Raw genomic sequence first — 22,569 nt, forward strand, 5'->3', positions numbered from 1 at the left:
AAATCAGAAAGGTTATATTTGCAATGATTCGACGACTTTGATGTATTGCTTTTATTTGTGAATCTGGAAGGTTCTATTTGTTATTCGTAATGTTTGGAGAACTTTGAGTGCATATCAACGATCCCTGCGCACGTGCCCACCTATACAAATCATTCTTTTGTAGGATCAGAAATTTTCCAACTTTTTAAAATCTGAAATTCACAAGGTTTAATTCTTTGCAAGTTTGAAAGATTTTGGTTCTTTATTTCTAAACATTTGAAAACTTGGGGATTTTTGTATAAAATGGGAGTTGATCCTCTTTATTGTTTTGCTTATATATCAAGTCATTCACTTGTATTTACACATGTAGTACTTGAGGTTAGCATGTATGTATGCAGATTTTTGCATGTACGTGTGCAGATTTTTGCCCCTTTATCCTTAAAATAGCTCTATATCCCAAAATACGGATGTCGATGTATGAAGAATTTGACTTCTTTTATGTTTGTTATCTATACGGATATACCTACACATGCAGATTTTTTTATTTACATTGGTATTTATTTATATAGCATTTTGTCACTCTCATTTATCTCACAATTCTTTTATTAAGAAAATTTACACACATACTAAGGAATACTTATGTATTTACATACCTAACACCCAGAGTTTGGTATTTACGTTTATTAACACCCACATTAATTTTAATGTTGATTCGAGTTGGTTTATATACATGTCATCCAATTCTTATATACCAACATTTATAACACCTAAACTATTGTTTTTTTTTAGGATGAAACATTGATCATTTATTTATCAATAAACGGTTCATTTGGCAATGCAAAAGAAACCAATACAGACTACAGCTTTGACTGAATTGTAAGCATCAACACACATAAAAGGGCTTATATAATTGCTTGGGGAGATGGAAAAGTGGAAAGGAAAAGGGAAATCTGAAGTTTGACCGTTTGATTTGCGAGAAATGGGAGATAGAAAAGTGAAAAGGAAAAAAGAAATCTAAAATTTGACCGTTTGATTTGCGAGAAATCCGAAATATTACGATTTGGTTTTATGCAAAGAAAAAAAATCTGAAATTTTGTGCAAGTCGGTTTTATGCAAGTTGAGAGTTTATTTGGTCTGAATTTATGCACTGTTTTGGCTTGATTAAGTGTTGTTTTTTAACTTTATAAACTCGCGGCTTTGTAGCTTCTATACCTTCAGGTTTTGAGACCCTTCGGTAGCTTGTTTTGTTGCAATTTTGGGGCTTTCTCGTTGGCATATTTAGGTGTCATTTTAGCACAATTTTGGAGGCTTTTGCAGCTTGTCATAGCTGTGGTTTTAGGGATTCTTAGGAAGATTTTATTGTTTGTGGGCTGTAATTTGCAAATTGGTGCTTGACTAGTGTGAGCTATAGTTTTGGCACTTCAATGCTACCTATATAGCTGCAGTTTTTGAGACCACTTGGTGCTTGGTTGGATGCGGTTTTAGGGCCCTTTGGTGACTTGTTTTGCTGCGGTTTTGGGGCTTTCTCGTGAGCAAATTTGGGTGTTGTTCTAGTATGATTTTAGGGTTTCGTTGGATGGTTTTGTTATATAAATTGACAGTTTTTTGGAGCAGCTTTTGCCCACTGTTTGGGCTACGGTTTAGGGCTGGTTTGCCCACTGTTTGGTTGTAGTTTTGAGCTGCGGTGGAGGCTTTATTTCATGATGTTTGGCTGCAGTTTTGGGCTACATTTGAGGTTTTATATGGTGTTGTTTGGCTGTTGTTTTGGGGGGAGAGGCTCTTGCATATGGTTTGAGTTGTAGTTTTGGGGAATATGAGGACTATTTTGTGACCTGTGCGGCCGAAGTTTTGGAGTTGTCTTGCTGCTTAAAAAATGATGTTCTGAGCTTCCTTAAACACTATTTTGGTGAAGCTTTTGATTGTTATTGGGATGTTCCCTCTGCGATCTTTACCCGAGAGCTGTTGTTATACCTGGTTGTGGCTTTAGAGGTGCTTCCTGTGGGGTTTTGTGATCTTCTTTTGTTGAGATGTTGCTCCCTGCTGTTGTCGCTGACCGTGTGCTTTTGAGAGACATTTCCCGTGAATACTTTTATGATATTTTTGTTCCCCTGCTGCCCCTAGCCGTGACTTGAGAGGTGCTTTGTGAAATGATTTTTGTGATGTTTTTGTTCTCTTTGCTGCCCCTGGTTGTGAACCCTTAATTTTTCTTTGTTGTACTAAGTTTGTCTTCCCTTTGCTTCCCCTAGCCGTGGCTTGAGTCTTAAATGTCTTATCCTTCTAATATTGGAATATTGAAAGTTTCAAATGAATTTTTCAAATTCATATCATTGGATGTTGGAAATGGTTTTAAATACAGTTTTGAGGGCTGATCCACCCTTCACTTCTTTGCTCTTTCATATGGATTGGTCTTTCGTCTCTCTCATTCTATTTTTTCTTATTTTTTTTCCTTGTTTCTTTGTTTGATTTAAATGTTTATGCCTGAAACATAAGCGTGTATATATAGTCATAGCTATATATGAACCATCAAGCAAGACTGTAAATTGAATGATTTCGGGGTTTAAAGTCCGTGATGATAAATGCATCCGGTGAAAGCGGAATAATATTGCATCCTACGACATCGAGACCCGACCTAGGGACCTGGTGAGAATGTAGTATGACAATATTATTCACCAACACTAGACTAGTGAGGACACTTATCTTCTTAGGCTGCTGGCGGTCCTAACCCGACAGTGAAATTGACTCGTAAGCAATTTATTTTACAAAATATAAAAATATGACGACATAACAAATAATTTCTTTACAACATAAATATTTTCGATTGCTAAGTAAAAGAAATCAATTTTCGCATATATGTGTGACAAACCACAAACTTTAAATAATACAATCTGATTGTCCACTTATCAATTACTTGTACTGAGCTAAGAATTGCCCTCCTAATATTATTTTGTAGGAAATTTCTAGTTTAATGTTGGGCTTTATACACGTGGATGACCGATTGTTCCCTTCAGACTCCTTCGGGAATACTAAAATCTGAGTCCACCCCGAACCTGAATTCTTACACTCCAATTCGGTTATTTATAGTTCGTTTGCTATTTTTTTCGGGTTTTCTCTGTGTTTCCATCTAATTTTCTTCGAGTTTATTTTGTGTCACTTTTGGTTTTCTTCAAGTTTTCCATGATATGTTTTGTCATTAGGCTCTTACATATACGCACATGTTTGCACTCCTAGCTCAATTTTATGCGATACTTGTTCACTCTTACAAGTGACACTTATTTACTTTTAACTACGGCACTAACCTCATTTTTAGGAGTAGCAGACACGTCAGGTACACATGTTTATATTATATTCACAGAACATTTTTTTACAGCACTCATTACTGCACGTTTTACTGTTTCTATTTGTCGCACATTTTACTACTTTTGTTTAATGTTATTTACACCATTTTCCTTTATTACACTTCCTTAAAGCGTATTTTGTTTATACATGCATTAAATTAATTGCAAGACCTTAAGGATAGAGAACAATATTCGGTGGATACTATAAAACCTAAACATACTCTTTAATTAATTGGATTAATAATGACTGAAATTAAAAAAACATAAGACATAAAATACTAAACCTGAAACTGCTATGACACGAAGCATAGAGCAAACCCTCCAAGGCAGCACGACGAAACCGCATTAGGCGGAGGATGACGATCTACAACAGCAAAACAAGTCTACATCAACTAAACTCATCCATTAGTTTAAATAACAAGCAATAAGATTTCGAGGTAGTCTGCTTAGTGTGACATAAATTCACTCTATATTTTAGGTCTTTGCACAGTCATATTGTGCAATCTAAGCTTAAACTCGCTTCAGGTTTCGAGGTTGTCGTCCGATACGACGTAAATCCTCCTACCTTCCAGGTCATTTGTATGACTGTGTCATACAAATGTAATCCCTAAATAATAAAACTGACAGAATGAAACATCAAGTAACATCTTCTCAAAAGTGAAATCAAACAATAGAATAGTTTGAGAAATCAGCGAGGTTCCACTCAAGAACCATGACATCCCCTATTTTTCTTTCCTATGATTTCAAAAATAAATGTTCCCATTTGGTCTCTTTCCCACTTAACTTTTTCATGTCCAACATTGGAAATTCTAAACTTTGAATTCATGAAAATAGATACCTCTGATCATCATCGAGAGTTCTCTAAGTGATTTCAGTCATTTGACTGAAAATAAACTATAGGGGTCTGCCTCTACAGGAAGCTTTAAGAATTCATGTATAAATAAATCCTATCTAATTTTCAATATTAGGTAGGAAAATTTGTCGGGATAGGTGCATTAATTGTGGTGTTGTGCTTGTTCACTTAAATTATCATATGAATGAGATCCATCCACTCTCATTTTAAAAAAAAAATTAAAATATTATTTTCATAAAATCAATATATACATATATATTAAATTAAATCAAAACTACATTTTACATTTTTCAAAAAGAAATTTTTAACGACCAACACTCATCCACGTAAAGAATATCATCAGCAAAAAGAATACACCAAAGTACATCCTTTTGTAAATATCCAGTAAGACCATCCATTACTAAAGCAAAAAAAATATAGGCTTAAAGCCAATCCTTGATGTAATCTAACAGAAATAGGAAAATATTTGTTCAATCCTTCTTAAGTTTGAACAAAAGTAACAGCTCTGATAAACATGTCTTTAATGACTTGAATATAAGTCATATCAACACCTTTCTTCTCAAGAAATTTCCAACGAATATCTCTTAGAAACTTATCATAAGCTTTTTCTAAATCAATAAAAATCAAATGTAGATCATCCTTATTATCTCTGAACTTATCCATCAAACTTCTCTATAAATGTATAGCTTCCATAATAGACCTACCCGACATAAATCCAAATTGATTATGAGAAATCTTTGTAATACGTCTTAACATATGTTTAATTACCCTCTTCCATAATTTTAAAGTATGACGCATCAACTTAATTCCTCTATAATTTGCACTCTTGTGCATCCACTTTATTCTTCAAAATGAGGACCAAAATACTCTTCCTCCACTCCTCAGGCATCTTGTTTTTTAAAATAATATTAAAGAATTCAGTAAGCCAAGAAACTCCCAAATCTCCTAAATATATCCACACTTCAATTGGGATATCATCAAGTCCTATAAACTTTCCACCCTTGGATATTTTTAAAGACTCCTCAACTTATTTTTCACTAATGCAACGGTAAAAATGAAATTTTATTATTATTAATGATATTAAGATCACTAAGGTCGATCATATTTCAAAAACTTCAATAAAAAGTTGATCAAAATAACTCACCCACCTGAGTTGTAATATTTTAAGCATTAAAACTAAATTTTGAAAAGGAAGCAACAAGCATTCAAGAAAACCATTTAACCAAACCTTAGATTTCAATCAAACATATTAAAATAACTTTCAGCCAAATAAAAAATTTGATATTCACAATGCATTTATTTCCAACCGCACATGGTGAATTCAAATTTAGATTTATTTAAACACTAAAAAGCTATCTTGCGAGTCCTTCTGAATTCTCTTTTCAATCCAGCCACATAAGCCCTAATAGTGAGTAAACAACCCATTGATTTTATTTTCAAATTGGTTGGCTTCAGATTAAGAAAAAAAAAAAAAGAGCAAATCAAACGAAGAATATAGAAGTGGAATGAATCAGCTAGAGCAACAAGACTAATACCTAAATTAGACATTAGATTAAATACTTGAAGAAACTATGTGCAAGTATGAGTATGATTCTATTGATACATAAAATATACATCAAGTGGTAGATGCAAAATAAAAAATATTGATACATAAAATATCAAAACTAAAAAGAAGAAAATGATTGGAAACTCACCAGAAAATTATTTTCAAGTGGAAAATTGCTTACTTCAAGCTATATCCATTTTGCCATGGAATACAATATGGTGATTGCAAATATTATCCTTCATAGCAAACATAGCAAAGCAAATTGGATGCTAGAGGAGTGAGAAACAAAAATGCGAGTCTCAAACAGCAAAAGTAATCCAAAGCAGATTAAAAACTATATAGAAAATGTTAGTGTTGTGAGTCAGGCCGACCCATGAGCAAGCTTAGACTCGACTCAATAAATGGCTAAAGAGCCGAGCCCAATGAGCTAAAAAGCCAAACTTGATCAAGTCCAGACTCAAATCGTTAGGTTGTGAGCTAGCCTATTTAAATATCATTATTTATAAATACACTTATATCCAAATTTAATAGTTTAAGCATAAAGTTATTAAAAATATTTAAAATTTATTGTTCACTTTCTTACATCAAATAACTTATCATTATTTTTTAAATTGATATTCTTCGTATCGCTTTACTATAACTATTAATAAAATTATAATCATAATTTCTCAATCATCATAAATGAGTAAACATGTGAGCCAACTTGATGATTCACAGATTCAGGTCACTTCAAATTGTTATCTTCTTTAAAAATAGAAATAGGGTGCAGGAACTATAGTTTAATTTCAATTTATATGTCCTGGTATAAGTGTTTCAATTTGTTGTTGTGTTTCAATATTTTAAGATGACATACTTGTAATTAGGATAGCCTATCCTATATAAATAGGGGCTATTTTGTGTGGGCTAAAGATGGGGAGTATTTTGATTGGCTATAAGAAACTTTCTTGTATCCTTCCTAGTTACGGAGTAAATTCAATATCCTGGATTTTCAATATCCAAGTGGTGATCAGCCATCGTTCATTATAGTTTATGGATTCTTCCCTTTCTTAGGATTTTTGGTCCAAACATTTTCCTGTTTCATGAATTTTCCAAAGTGCAAATTTATAATTTACTTTATTTATGATATCATCATGATATTAGAGCATGGTTCTTACACATATTTTCTCTTCTTTCTCTGAGTTCTTGAACATTTTATTCTTTTTCTCTCCTTTTTTTTTAATTCTCCTTCTCTATATTTTTGTACCGAATCTGCGAATAGTATTTGCCCATATATTGTCTAGAATTTGCATACAAAAGTCTACTTGTTGTCTAGACTTTGTATTTTCTAAAGTTCAGTGGCTGCAAGAGTTACCTTCTGGTTTTTTCTATCATGATTTCCTGAGTTTGTAGTCCAGGTGTCCACGTTCTTTGCAGTCTTGGTTTGTTGATTTCTATCTGGATTCTCCATTTTGGCCGCATTTTCTCTGTCGTCCAATCATGGGTTTCTTCTGTTCAGTCGTGGAAGGTTGATAATGCTCTGTCTTAGGCTTCTTGATTCAAATTCTTTCCCAAAAATTTTGAATAGTTTGTTGTCCCTGCATTTTTTTGCGGTTTTTTACTTCTTTCGATCATGACGCCAAGGAGGAACAATGTCCATCAAACCCGAGATTTGATTGTAGAATAAATACCACAAAAAAGTCGTCATCTACAAACAAGATTGGTGCTTCCTGAACGACGAGAACCTGAATAAAATCAACATGAACCTGAAAATTAGATGATGATCGAGAAAGAAGATAACTCATTCCATCAAGAGACATCTAGTGGCAACCTCTGTGTATATTGAGGCATGAAAATCGACGAAAATCTCCAAATTTCGAAATCAAAATCAACTCCCCTAATTTTGATGAAAGATTAGATCACTATGAATTCGTCAATTGTCTATAAATAGTTGAATGAATTTTAGAATTCAAGGAGATTCCACAAAAACATATCGTCAAACTAGTGGTGATCAAATTGAAGAACTTCTCACATTAGTAGGAAAACAAGAAACAAATTCGACAAAGAGAGGGTAAATCCAAGATCATCTTGCAAAAAAAATGAAAAATAAATACAACTGAAATTTTTACCAAATCATTACCGACAAGAAGTCTTCATCCTGCTTCATAACCTTCAACAAAAATTATTCGTGGAGGAATGTCATTGAATTTGAAAAGTTGGGGCTTAAGTGCAATCATTCCAAGCCCACATAGCACTACTGCACGTTTTCTGGTATTCTACGACCATCTATCGATAATGTGTTTCAACTCCAAAAATTCTAGACATTACAAGACGTGACTAATTTGGCGGTGAAGGTTGAAAAGTAGAAAAAATTGAGTAAGTACACACCAATATGTGATCCTACAAATGATTTGGGCAATTCAAGCAAATTAGTAGACTTTCGGGCACAAGCCAGTGGGCAAAATGCTAAAAGCAGCAGCAAAATAGCTATCCAGTCGCAGGAGACTACTACCACAATGAGAGAAGGAACTAAATCCAGTATATGGTGCTTCAAATGTCATGGGTTCGATCACATAGCCTCGAATTGTCCTAACCAACACATTATTTCTTGGTGGAAAAGGTTGATTAAGAGAAAAATGATGTAGTGGAAGAAGATACTAATCCAATGAGGGTTCAAGTTCTACAAGCGGACGAAGGGAATTACTTGTGATAAAACTCCTCCTAAAGTATCCAAAAATATTCTAATAAAAATTAGTTATGACATAACATCTTTAGAACTTGGTGCACTGTTCAGGACAAAGTTTGTAACTTTATCATCAATGTTGAAAGTTGTGAGAACATGGTTGCAACAACCATGGTAGAAAAGCTTGTGCTAACAACTCAACCTCATCCACATCCCTACTAACTCATGTGGCTCAAGAAGGGGCTAAAACTAAAGTCAATCGACAATGCATGCTGTCATTTTCGATTGGTCTAAAACTTCAGTGGCAGCTTTTACATAATGTAATTCATATTATATAATCTGTCGTGATAATATGATCGTCTTACAATTCATGATGAGTATTATTTCTTTATCAAAGAGGGAATTCAAACCACATTGGAGCCTATGAACGAAGAGCATTAGGTGAAAATTGAAATCAACACTTTTACTCCATTGCATTTGAAACATCTTTAGGAGACAACTATGGGGAACCACTTAATCATAACCAAGAGTTCCAAATACCTACCTCCAACTCCTTCCAAACTGCAGGGATTGACACAATAGTTCGAAGACATTTCCGACAGAGATTCCTAAAGGATGGTTTCCTATGAGAAAGGTACAACATTCCATTGACCCCGTGTTTGGTTCGTTCATTCCCAACAAACCTACATATAAAGTTTCCAAAGTAGCACGAGGAACTTCAACACCAAGTGGTTGAACGACAAAGGCTTGAAGCGACATAGTACTAGCCCGTGCATGATCTGGCTTTCATGGTTCCAAAGAAAGATGGATTTGAAGATTCGATGTTGGAAGATGCTTGGATCAGTAAACTTAAGATCAGTAAACTTAACCTACACATGGAGATTAAAGTGACTCCATCGTTTCTCAATATCTCCGAGTTGGTTGGTCATTAGGAATCTGATTCTAAGATTGCTCAATATAAGGTAACCTTGCCAATCTCAGGAGAATGATTTAGAAGCTAGAATTTTATTTCAATTTATATATCTTGATATATGTTTTTCGGTTTGTAGTTTTCTATATGTTTTAGGATGGCCTGCAATCAAGAAAGTTTAGCTGATATAAATAGGGGTTGTTTTGTGTGGGCTAAGGATTGGGAGTATTTTGAATGGTTGTAAGAACCGTTCTCGTATCCTTTTAGAGTAAGATGTGTATTCAGTACCCTACATTGGCCCCCCAGATAGTGATCAACCATCATTCATTATAGTTTATGCATTCTTCTCTTTTTTGGGATTTTCAGTCCAAACTTTTTTTTATTTTCTAAATTTTGAAGTGCGCTTTTCTATTTTACTTTATTCCTGGTATCATAGGGTTTCACCACTTTTAGAGCCATATTTCTCGTTACAAATGAACATGAACCGACTTTTTAATACAAATTTCACTAATTGTCACCATTGCAGGATGCAATTAAAAAAAAATTTTGCAAGAATAGAACGTACACACACACACATATATATACACATGCACGAGTGTATGTATGTATATATACATACACACGTCAATAATAAAATTCCATACTACAACAGTCCAACACCATCATAATATCCACGCAGCTGTCATGATATTCTCCTTGTGACAGAGAAGCAACACTACTCTTAGCAATAACATTTTCAGTTGTAATACTAGATATCATCATACCATTGAATAAGTGCGCAAGTGATGAGATACTAAGCACTAATGGCCTAGAAAAAAATGAGCTCATGTTCAGTCTGAACTATCTAAGTCACAATGGCATGCAAATCCTGAAAGCATTTTACAATCGTGAGAAGTTAGACAATCAGGTCCAAGACCGTGAGTTATTCAAAGAAGGCAGCCAATAGAGAGTGGAACAAAAGGGAACAAAAGTTATCCAAATATATCAATAATCAAACCATTTTTAAAACACAAACTTATGACTATTGGTGAGTGCAAAACATCAAAAGGCATCAAAATCATGCATATGACAAAAAAATGAAAAAATTCATTAGTGCCAAAAAGCTTCCAACTTCCACAACAAAGGACCTATGGAAAGCTTACGAGAATTCTTCCAAGGGAATCCTCTTGGGAATATGTATAGTAACTATAGAAACACCTGCCATTATATATCCACTCAAAGAGAGCCCTAAACATCGATGTTCAATGATATTGAAGACACAAAGGCATTGCAAATCCACAGAAAGAAAATGCTATGCAGCAGAGGATGAGCTGAACAAACATTACATTCAATGGATTAATCTTCAACCTTAAAACATGGCAACTTCTAATGTTATATCTGCTCCAACAATTGATCTTTAACTCACCTTTATAGGAACATGCACTACTATAAAACAATCATTGAATCTCTTGGAGAGGGGATCATCATATCTTTATATCAAACATGACCCTATACAGATTTAAGATAATACTGCACTACTAAAAACATACAACTCAAGTGAATATTTGTATTTTATTCTTCCCGTATAGTGAATAATTTCATTATGGTTACCTTATAATGCATGCATATCAAAAGATTAAACCGCAGTAAATCGTTTGCCCATTACTCTTCTTGTTGCATCATCTTTGTCTTCTAATAAATTACCTATAATATAATTCATTGTCAATCTATGAACTATTGATATGTAAATTTCACATATCTCGAGTAAGTTAATTCCAGTATCACATACCTTCAAAAGATTAAACCACTTTAAATCGTTTGCCCATTACTCTTCTTGTTGCATCATCTTTGTCTTCTAATAAATTACCTATAATGTAATTCATTGTTAATCTATGAACTATTGATATGTAAATTTCACATATCTCGAGTAAGTTAAGTCCAGTATCACATTCCTTGGCGATATTTGAAAGAAACATCAATATTATATTTCAATAGGAAGGGAATAACACTAAAGAAAACAACAACATAGTTTGTTCAATCTAAATCTCATATTTAAATTGGTACAATGTATTTTGAATGTCATATTGGTTAAACCATTAATAATTGTATTTTCATCACTCAAACACACATGGACGCTCTCATGGGCAGTTGCATGCTTGATTGAAGACGCTCTCATTATAACAATAATCAGCAATATTCTCAACTATCAACCAACTCATGTTGTCTAATCAACTTATATGCAACACAAAGAAAAAGGCACAATAATTGATATTTGTTGAATCTCTTTAGGACTATGATCCCATATAATCCGTAAACCTTACTACCGAACGACCTTATAAAAGAGTTGGAAGGAATGTGGGGAATTTTTAGAGAGAGAGCTAATCAGATCCCCCTTTTCTTCTCCCCTTTTACTTCATTCATATGCATACACCATATAGACTATGTGTCGGTGCAGAAGTCTAAGGAATAAAATAAAAAGCAACATTGTAGGTTGTACAATATTGATTATGAGTAGACTTGTGGTTGACAAGATCCTTGGTGTGACCGTTAGGCGGCCAATAAATGATTACATACATGATGATGGATTGAATTTCTCTTCCTTCTGCCTCAGAAAACTATTCACTGAGCTCAATGTTGTAGAGAGGCAACTATTGACGAGATTGGTAAAAGGAATCAACTAGTACAAACGAACATTGAAGAATTCAAGAAATATGAGCGAGCTTGGCAGGAAGAGCTCGTCTGAACGCTTAAGCTTAGCGAGCCCAATTGGAAGAAATTGCATGAATGCTGACGAGCTTTTGAGGTACTCATGGGATCCTTCAGAGCGACAAAAAGCTTTGTAGCTTGTCACCTCCAAAAGTACGGCCAATGAGTACGACTGACCTAGTCAAGACCGAACCATTAAATGCATAGTCAATAAGATCGATCCAATAGCACACGAGACATTTAGTATTTGGGCTTTCATGTTGCTTAAGGAAATTCATTTTTGGATATACAGTAATGTTCCTCCATTGTTTCATACCACAAATGCATCCACGATTATCCTTTCACACCATAACCATCTACAAGCTTGTAGCACTGAAATTCAAGGCTCATCGAAAATTTTGAGAAAGTTTTATTGCCATAAAACACCTCAGACATTATTAGTGTAGGATGTTCACCACCACCCTCAAAGAATTTACATGATTATAGTCTGCCCTCAAGTATATCATCTTTTGAATAGTTCTCTTATTTGTTCCCAACCCAATTTTACCCCATTTTACTACTATACCTTTGCTATCTAGAGAGAATGAAAATTTCATTTAAGGAGAACAATATCCCTCAATCAACACAACAAGTATCATACTTCTTAAACATTAGGTACTTGGAAGGCATATATTTCTTTTCAACAATAAGCTCTCAACCCTTGAACATTATAAGTTGACATCTTCCAACAAGAGATGTAAGAATAAACATTTCCTCACAAAATCTAGCATGATTGGACATTATTGACGATTGGCTTAGAAAAAAATAGACATGATGTATGCCAGCTGGGGTGAGTGACCCTAAAGCCAAAGCAAACAAACATCCACACACAAAAAGGTCAATCCACACAAGTTTTGGAGCCAATGATCATGGCAAAGTGAACAAAAAATAATACCACTATGAAGGTGAGCTTAAAAATAAAAATAAATAAATAAAAAGTTTAAATCAAGAGTTGTTGTACAAAACAAGCCTAAGGAACAAAGAATGCTAAGAAGGCTTTTTGAAAGCATCAATTCTTACCAATTTGCCTTCTATGTGAATACATCAAACCCACACAACTAGTGAAAAGGTAAAACCAATTTAAATTAGGAGGATCAAGCGATTACAAAAATTAAATGTTAAACATTTGGTATAGAAACCAATGTATAGAGGAGATTTAGCTAACAAAAATTCGAATCTACAACCAAAAGTTCTCACTTTAATTCATAATATGGTGACTAACTTAAAAACTAATCTCCAGTTGAATTGATGAAAAGTGTTTTGTTTCCTCTAAATGAAATTCGTACTTAAGATGTTTTTGAAGTCTCTAAGAAATATAATAGGCAAGAATGAAAGGCTGTTCAAGTTTATTACAGAGAAAAAAATGAAATGATTTATATCAAAATAAATATATTTAAGTTTTCAAAATATATTATTAGCCACTGCAATTAATTTCCCTTAAATCTATAAAGCTTGAGAAAATAATTAAGAAATTTATGTGTCAATTTTGTGCACTAAATTTCACGTTGAATTTTATATCCCTAACTAATTTTGTTGAATAGTGCCTCACATTATAGTAATGCAACATTCTTTGATTATCAGTGATCTTCCCTATATTAGGCATTGATAAAGGTATGTCAAGTCAAGGTTATTTTTGTTAACTTATAACCACTCAATAATTGTTGTCAATAATTTCGGTGGTTGTGTTTGTTGTAAGCAACGTGTTACTATTTTTAGCTTCGGCAAGCCTTAGAAGCATATAACTTCTGAAGATATGGATTTAATATCAATGAAAAAAAATGCAAAAAGAATAATAACTCCAATTATCAGAGATATGAAACGTTTAATCAATAGATCAAATACGGTTGTTTAGTAAACGTAAAAATAAACAAAAAAAGTAAATAACAAAATATCTCCTTTCCACTCATTAGCTAACATTTTTCTCTCTGATCATCAAAGCCTTAAAACTTAAATTTTGTACCTGTCAAACTACTCACATAAAAATAACAATATTTAATTTTTCAAGGATAGAGGAACTTTTAAGCCATTTGGTTTCATTTAACTGAATGAGTTCTCTATCAATATTTTGTAGCATACAAACACCACTGTTTGAGTTTTCTTTTACTCTGTATATACTTTCCCAATTTGTCATAAACTTCTCCATGCCTGAATGAATATCTCAAACCAAAAGAAATTAACGATGGACGTAATAATCATTCATGCAAGTCGTGTGGCATCTGCCCATTTAGTGAAGTGGTGCACCACAACAAGCATAATCCATCATCATAAGGATGTCAATAGAACCAACAAAATACATTCCTGATATGGCAAACATCAAAACGTTGTTGGTTGTAAGAGCTTGCTCAATTGATGAAAGACTTTTTCGTCCAAGTAGAAGCTTTTACATCTCTAGTTAAAGTTTTTCACATGGGCTCTAATGGTTAGCCACTAATATACGTATTTTAAAATATTTCTTGCTAAATTGTCTAACATGGAATAATTCTCACATTTGCCTCAATGTGTTTTCTAGGCCATACCATGCTTCTAAGCTTCGAGACACCTCAAACAAATTACTGGTTAAGATTTTCTAAGCAGGTCTCTTTCCAAGATGAGGTAAATTATTGACAGAGTTCGATATGAAAAACAATTGTAGTTTGCAATGAATTGATATTCTTCCTAAAAAAGTGACTGTGTTTGTTTTGTAGATACCATCAATTGAAACTTTGTGCAGAACTAGAGTAGAGGTGGCACGCAGATTATCATATTTTGCTAACAGATTTGCGACTTTGTCGTCTTCACCCACAAAATGGTATATACTGGCATCAGGGAGAAAGGGTAGAGTGAACTAAAGCTTGAATGTATTTACTTGCACAACAGTTAGAAAGATACAAAAAATAATATCCCAAACTTCATGATTCCCAATACATGTTTCGCTATGAGTTTATATCGCATAAAAAACTTGTAAATTATTAACCCTAACTCTTTTAACGAACTTATGTCTAATGAGTAGTGTTCAAAACTCAGAATGATTATTTTTGGTTTTGAAAATGATTCGAATTGATGAAAAAAAAATTAGGCCTTATGAAATTCTAAATATGATGTCCGCTCAATTATTAGCTTCACCATATGCTCGTTCATGCCTTTTTCATCACAACTTCAATGTAGATTTTCCTTTCGCATAAAGAATTAAACAATAAAGTCAAGAATCATCGAAGTTTTAATTATACTGTGGGAATCAATCTCAACTTCATCAATCACCCAAATATTTTGGCTTCTATAAAACTTAGCACGAAAGCTTCAATCATTTGGATGTGATATAAAATCTAGAGCATATTAATCTGATGTAGAACGACCCGACTCAGGCCCATCAATATTTGACAAAATAATATAACAAATGCTGCTTACTAACTTATTGTACAAAAATATAACTCATAAAATTAAAATTTACTCCCAAAGACAACAGAAGTCCTCCAGGGGTCTTCTAGTCTCTAGCTATTTAGGATTAGAGCAGTGGTAAGAAGATTATAAAACTATTGAAATGAATTCTCATAATTATTATCCCAAATTAACTTATTTAATTTTCAGTGATGCTTGAAAAAGGGGTATTATTCTCTCTTGCTAGAGACATAAATCCACATAGACCAAGAAATTGCCAATCAATTTTTGCACCTTTAAGCTAAAAATTAACACCTAAATTCCATATCATATTGAAAACTACAAGGAAAATATCTAGTGAGTATAATCTTTTAGCATGACTCTATAGCGATTACTTAGTTTCATCGCATATCAAATCAAATATAGAGTTGTCACATATGGAGTTTTCATTATAGCTCCTCAATACCTCATAACTACCATCATGTGTCAATGATGAAGGCCTTAAAAGTGGTTGTTGACCTCATGTTCAGATGAGATATTCACTTCTCTCCTTAGAGTCTAGGGTCTAGCTTTAGACTTTTCTTGTTTGACCCTCCTAGAGGACTAGTACGGAACTCACACCCTTTAGAAAATTCGAGTCACCTCGTCACTCCTTCGAGTCTCGTATGGGTGGTCCCGAATCTTCGGCATTTCATTGAGTTGATGAGAACCGACATATGAGACTCGAGTCGAGTTTCTACATTAATAGAAGTGCCCCTAGGAGACCTCTTGCGACTCGAATGCTCGATAGCGCGCATTTTGCGCACGCATCGCACCCACACAATTTGAATTAAATTGACCCGACTGTCGGTGAAACCGTCCAGATGACCCCGAATGACGAAACGGACCGCACTGATGCGTCCGGGACGTCAATTTTAGCTAGGAGGGACACCCACATTGTTATGGTTTCACGCGCGAGCGATTAGCACAAATTTCAATGAACATTTTTCTAATTAGCGATGCGCGGGCCTGGGCTCAACCCAGGTTCGACTCGAGTTCGATTCAGGCTGGACTCAGGCTGAACACGGGCTAGGCACTAGCTCACTAAGTTTGAAATTCAAATTTCAAAATTCAAACAAATTATTTGAATTTATCTTAATTAAAAATATTCAGGTGTTAATGCTTTCCAATTGAACCTCCCCTGCATATGGAAACCATTTATTTCCGCCCATTGCTTCGAGTAACGGCTATTCTCTCGTTGGGCCTATTTCTTTCTCGCACACAAGAGCCTCGGCTGGCCTGCTCTCATTCGACCGAAGACCCCCTGTCCCGCTCGTCTTCCTCCTCTGCCTCTCCCCCGCTCCTCTCTCCTGCTCGTTTTCGCTCAGCTCTCCCGCTCCTATTGCGCCTCACCCGCGCCTCCTCTGCGAACAGAAACCCTCGCCTTCCTCATCTCACTCGACCGAAGACCGAACCCCATTTGCTCGCCTTCATCTCATGCTCGCCTTCTTCCTCCCTGGTTCGCTCGATTCGGCTCTGATACCAATCTCCCGCTCCTGCAATTCAGGACTCTCGCTTGTCTCTCCTCGTCTGCGATCGTCTTCTTCCCTCTATTCCTCGACTCGCTTCCTCGCTCGACTGAACAACACACTCACTTCCTTGCTCAATTGAGCAGTCCCGCTCGACGCCTTCTTCTCGCTACGCTGAAGAGTCTAGCTCGCTTCAGTCTCTCTGCATCAAAACTTCTCATCTTCATCCAAGTATTTGAAAGTGAGATTTTCCCCTCCTCTTCCCTTTACTGGATTGATTTGCGAATTTTATTTTGTTTATTGTCTTGATGCAAATGCCAATAGTTTTCTTCTATTCAATAATTGTGAAGGTTTAAAAGGCCTATGCATTCATGTGATTTGGAAAACCTCATAGGCTTGATATCATCCTTTTGGAGACTTGTGTTGCTCACATCCATGTATAAGTTTCTTCGTGCAGCTATGACATTTTGATAATTTTGAGCCTAAAAAAAAATTCTAGCATTGGGTTACTTCTGTTAGTCCACCCGTAAAATGTTGGTTTAGGTGGCATGCTCCCCTTGAAAATTATGCCTAATATAATGAAATCCGAGCAGATTCTTTTTAGGAAGTTTACCTACATGCCACACAATTTTTACACGTTCACCTATCTAATACCTAAATTTCATTTATATTATACATGCCACATTAACTGTACATGAAAAGATGCATTTCACTTCTTTTTTTTTTTTTTTACACGATAAATCATTGTTTTTGAAACTATTTAGGGGCTACACTTGCTCTACACTTTCACCATTTTGAGCACTATGTTCACTGTTTTAGAGCCATATGAATTTGGGAGTCTTGGCCCTTCCTGCAATTGGAAGTAATAGTGTTTAGGTTCGTAGGAAGCTTCGTAAGCACCGTTTGCACTTCATAGTTACTGTTTGAAGTGATAGGACATAGTCGTCGTTTGGAGCGATAAGAAGCGTCGTTTGCACTTCATAGTCATTGTTTGGAGTACAGAGGCGCTATAGGTTGTTGTCCAAAGGCTCCAAAGCCACTGTTTGTAGTATACGGCGCTACAGTCTGCTGTCCAAAAGCTCCAAAGCCACTGTTTGGAGTATAGGGGCGCTGTAGGCTGCTGTCCAAGGCTCCAAAGCCGTTGTCCGGTGTCATAAAAGCGCTTTAGGCTGCTGTCTAAAGCTCCAAAACCACTGTTTGGAGTATAGGAGAGCTGTAGGCTGCTGTCCAAAGCTCCAAAACCACTGTTTGGAGTATAGGAGAGGTGTAGGCTGCTGTCCAAAGCTCCAAAACTACTGTTTGGAGTATAGGAGAGCTGTAGGCTGCTGTCCAAAGCTCCAAAACCACTGTTTGGAGTATAGGAGCGCTGTAGGCTGCTGTTAAGGGCGCTGTAGGCTGCTGTTCAGGGCTCCAAATCCACTGTTTGGAGTATAGGGACGATGTTTGTTGTTGTCCAGGGCTCCAAAGTCGCTATTTGGGTTCGTAGGAAGCCACCTAGGAACTGTCCATTACTGTTTGGGTTCGTAGAAAGTCATTTAGGTGTTGTCCACCACTATTTGGGTTCGTAGGAAGTCACGTATGGGTTGTCCACTAGCGTTTGGATTCGTCGGAAGCCACGTAGGCGCTGTCCACTAGCAGTTGGGTTAGTAGGAAACCACGTAGGCATTGTCCACTAGCGTCTGGGTTCATAGGAAGTCATCTAGGCGCTGCCCACCACTATTTGAGTTCGTAGGAAGCCACGTAGGAGTTGTTCACCATTGTTTGGGTTCGTAGAAAGCCACATAGGCGTTGTCCACTAGTGTTGGGTTTGTAGGAAGCCACATAGGTGCTTACCACTAGTGTTGGGTTCGTAGGAAGCCACGTAGGCGCTGTCCACTAGCGTTTGGGTTCATAGGAAGCCATCTAGGTGCTGCCCACCACTGTTTGGGTTCGTAGGAAGCCACATAGGTGCTGCTCATTGCTGTTTGGGTTCATAAAAAACCATAAGCCACGTAGGTGTTGTCCACCACAGTTTGGGTTCATAGGAAGCTATCTAAGTGCTGTCCACCACTGTTTGGGTTCGTAGGAAGCCACCTGCTACGAACCCACCTTGAAGCTGTCCACCACTGTTTGGGTTCGTAAGAAGTCATCTAGGTGCTGCCCACCGGTATTTGGGTTCGTAAAAAGCCATTTAGGTGTTGTCCACCTCAAGTTGGGTTCGTAAGAAGCCATTTAGGAGCTGCCCACCACTGTTTGGGTTGGTAGGAAGCAGCATAGGTGTTGCCCATTGTTGTTTGGATTCATAAGAAGTCATACAAGTGTTGTTCGAAGTTCATAGCTGTTGTCCGGAGTCGTAGGGATCACCGTATTAGCTCGCTAGTTGCAGTCAGAAGTTATAGGAAACCTTAGGATCACTTGTTTGGAGTTCCCAGCTGTTGTTACGACTTGTTCTACAACTTAATGTTTTCTTCTTTTCTCTGCAATTTATTTAAATTCACTGCAAATTATATTGTGTTTTGTGAGTTAAACATGCAACAGAGATAACAGCAGCAGATACACCACGTACGCAGGTACATTTTATTTGTTGTTGTTTCTTCATTTCAATTTATTATTCCTCTAACACATTGTGCAGGCACTAAATACAATTTTACTTTCAAAACAAAATGATTTTTCAAAATTAAACAACATTTTCAAAACAAAAAAAAATAAAACATAACACGTTCTTTCGAATTTACGGGAATCCCTCGGAGGAGGTAACCCACGATTGTTAGTGAGATCTCCCTGGTTTAAATGGATTTCATAATTCGTTTAAGCTAAGTAAATTCAAAAGAAAATAGTGATACCGGAACGAATGAACTGTGGGATCCTAACCGGTGTCGCTCTAATCAACTTTAACATCTCTCATAACACTTAAATGATTATAACCTTAGGAAACATTTGATTTGACATCATGACTTGACACATTAAAAAACTTAAACCCGCTTCAATGAGGAGTTTGGGGCAGTTTTATGGGCAGTGCAGCAAAGAGCTTGGAGCAGACTACAAGTGTATGTGGTTTTCATTCTACAACAGCAAAACAAGTTTACACCAGCTAACTCTCTTCTTAGTCTAAATAACAACCATAGAACTTTGAGGTAGCTCGCCCTGCGCGACATAAATCCTCACCCTCTTTTAAGCTCCTGCACAGTCATACTGAACAGCATAAGTCCTAACTCGTCTTAGGTTCTGAGGTTGTCATCCAGAACGGCATAAAACCTCTTATTTCTGCGAGTTATTTGCACAATCAGTTATTATGAAAGTGTAAGTTCCGAACGAATAAAATTGACAGGATTAAACACTCAAATAACATCCTCTCCAAAACACAGCCACACAGTAGGATAGTTTGGGAAGTCACTAAGGATTCCCCTCAATTCCCCTCAGAACTGAGGATTCCCCTCAGGATCTGTGACGTCTCCTATCATTTACTTCCTTTGGACTCCTGAAAGAACTGTTTCTACTTGAGCCACTCTCACTAGTTTTTCCACGTTCTACCATAAAAATCTAAACTTTGAATTCTTGAAGACTAGAATCACTGATCATTATCGAGAGTTTTCTCAAGTGACACATGTCATTTGGGATGTAATTAACTATAGATGTTTGCCTTTATAGGGAACTTGGAACCTAGGTAAACCCTATTTAATTTTTGTATTAAATAGGGGAATTTATCGGTCACATATAAAAGTTTCGCAGACCAAATGGATGTCACAAATCTCTTAGTTTGCAGGATTGTGTCTATTACCGGGGTCTACACTTATCTCTTGGAATGTGTAGTATTCAGGGTACCAGGCACGATTATGCAAATTATTACACTAATGAGATTCATTCGGTCTCATTTTTTAAAAAATTAAAACACTACTTTCATAATCTAAACTATATACTTTATATTTATTTATATTTAAATTAAATTTTTGAAAATCCTATTTTCAAAATCCAACATCGAAAAAGTTGACCGACAGTGGCAAATTATTATTGGGCTCCAATGGGCTCTCTTCATGCATTTCTTAAATATCAACAAAAAACTACACATTATTTTACTTTCTTATAAATATCATTCTCATTAAATTACATGCATTTCCACTACATCCATTCTCTACTACAAACAATCAAAGTAATTACAACATTCGTCTCCCAACATGAACATCTCTACAAGGTGCATTGCTTACCCAGTATTAAGAAAACTCTTTTCTTCATCAATAAAAACTTATGTTCAAAACTTAAAATATCAAAGTTGGTTCAATTTTTTGTGTAGCACCCAAAGCTTGTCCACTAACAAAACTAACACCCTCATACCTCCGAACATCAAATCAATATATATATATGTATATGTATATATGTATGTATATGTATATGTATATATGTATGTATATGTATTTATAAAAACATAAATGTCGTCCCGCCGCTCTGCTAGAGTTCTGCCCCATGGCGAACCCTAGCGTTTCGTTTCGATCGTCACTGCTGCCCCGATCTCCACTCTCACGCATCCATGCTTGGGTGGCGTCGTCTGCGACAGAGAAGACGCGACGCTGCATCGTCCCGCAGCGCTGCTCGCCAGAGTTTCGCGGGCCTTAGCTCGTCGTTCCTTTGTTCCTTCGCGCCCTACGACGCCACCGCAACGTAAGGCTCCTCGTTCCTTCGCGCCCTTCGTTCCTTCGCTCGTCGTTCTTTCGCGCCCAGCAACGCAAGACTCCTCCTTCGCGCCCTACGACGCCACCGCTGCTTGCGCTGTTTGGCGCCCTGCGACGAACTGCGGCGTGCGTTGTTTGTGTTGATCAACGGTGTCTGAATGGCATCAGTGCGTTCCTACGCCGCCGCCCTCGCCAGTGATAACTCCGTCTCCGCCCCTCTTTCCAATATGTTTCCACAACGATATCATGACAATTTTGCGCTTGGCATTGAAACCAGATTTCTCAAAAAAGCTTCCCGTAAAAACGGCAAACCTGCAATCTTTCTCACTGAAGCAGAGATCTCCACCCTAGCTGCGCCCTGCCGCCTCCCTAGCTGCGCCCTGCCGGCTGTTCTTAGTAGGTAAGTTTCTTTATGGAAACCCTAAACTTGAACTAATTCGAAAGGACTTTGAGCAAATGAAGCTGAAAGGGGGTTGGAAGATTGGTAAATTGGATGGTCGCCACATTTTCATTCAATTATCAAATGATGAAGACAACACTTATTTGTTTGCGAGAAGACTTCTTCGAATTGAAAATCAGGTGATGAAGGTGTTAAAATGGACGGTGGATTTTGACCCTCGTACTGAACCTCCTACAATTCCTGTTTGGCTTCGTTTCCCAGGTTTGAAGATCCACCTTTTTGATCAAGAACTTCTCTTCGCTTTAGGGATGGTATACGGTAAACCCCTCAAAACTGACACGCCTACAGTGAATCTAAATCGACCTTCAGAAGCCAGAATTTTGATAGAAAGGGATATTACTTAACCTTTTCTGGGAGAAAAATGGATTGGCACACAACATCAGGGATTTTGGCAACAAGCAGAACTTGAACAAATACCATTTTATCGTACTCACTGTCGTATGTTTGGACATTCTCGTTCTCAATGTTATCAGTTGCATCCAAATTTAAAACCTTCAAGTAAAAATGCTTCTGGATCTGCCCCACCTCATACATGTCCCACCTCCGCTCCTGAGTGCATTCCACAAACTATTGAAACGGCGGGTTGCACGATTGCACC

The 22,569-nt window shown here is 36.4% G+C and overlaps 1 long non-coding RNA gene across 1 annotated transcript in view; it reads right to left on the minus strand.

Annotated features, from left to right (window-relative positions):
• LOC110032342 overlaps positions 1–22,569 on the minus strand; it is a 67,384-nt gene that overhangs the window by 25,758 nt on the left and 19,057 nt on the right. The window contains exons 6-8 of the long non-coding RNA XR_002294848.1: positions 11,051–11,128; positions 10,873–10,965; positions 5,862–5,949 (exon numbers count right to left, since the gene is read on the minus strand). This is a non-coding gene — a long non-coding RNA (uncharacterized LOC110032342). The remainder of the gene's footprint in view (positions 1–5,861; positions 5,950–10,872; positions 10,966–11,050; positions 11,129–22,569) is intronic.

The sequence above is a fragment of the Phalaenopsis equestris genome, unplaced genomic scaffold (genome assembly GCF_001263595.1).
Source record: "Phalaenopsis equestris unplaced genomic scaffold, ASM126359v1 Scaffold000926, whole genome shotgun sequence".
In the NCBI taxonomy this organism is placed as follows: Eukaryota; Viridiplantae; Streptophyta; class Magnoliopsida; order Asparagales; family Orchidaceae; genus Phalaenopsis; species Phalaenopsis equestris.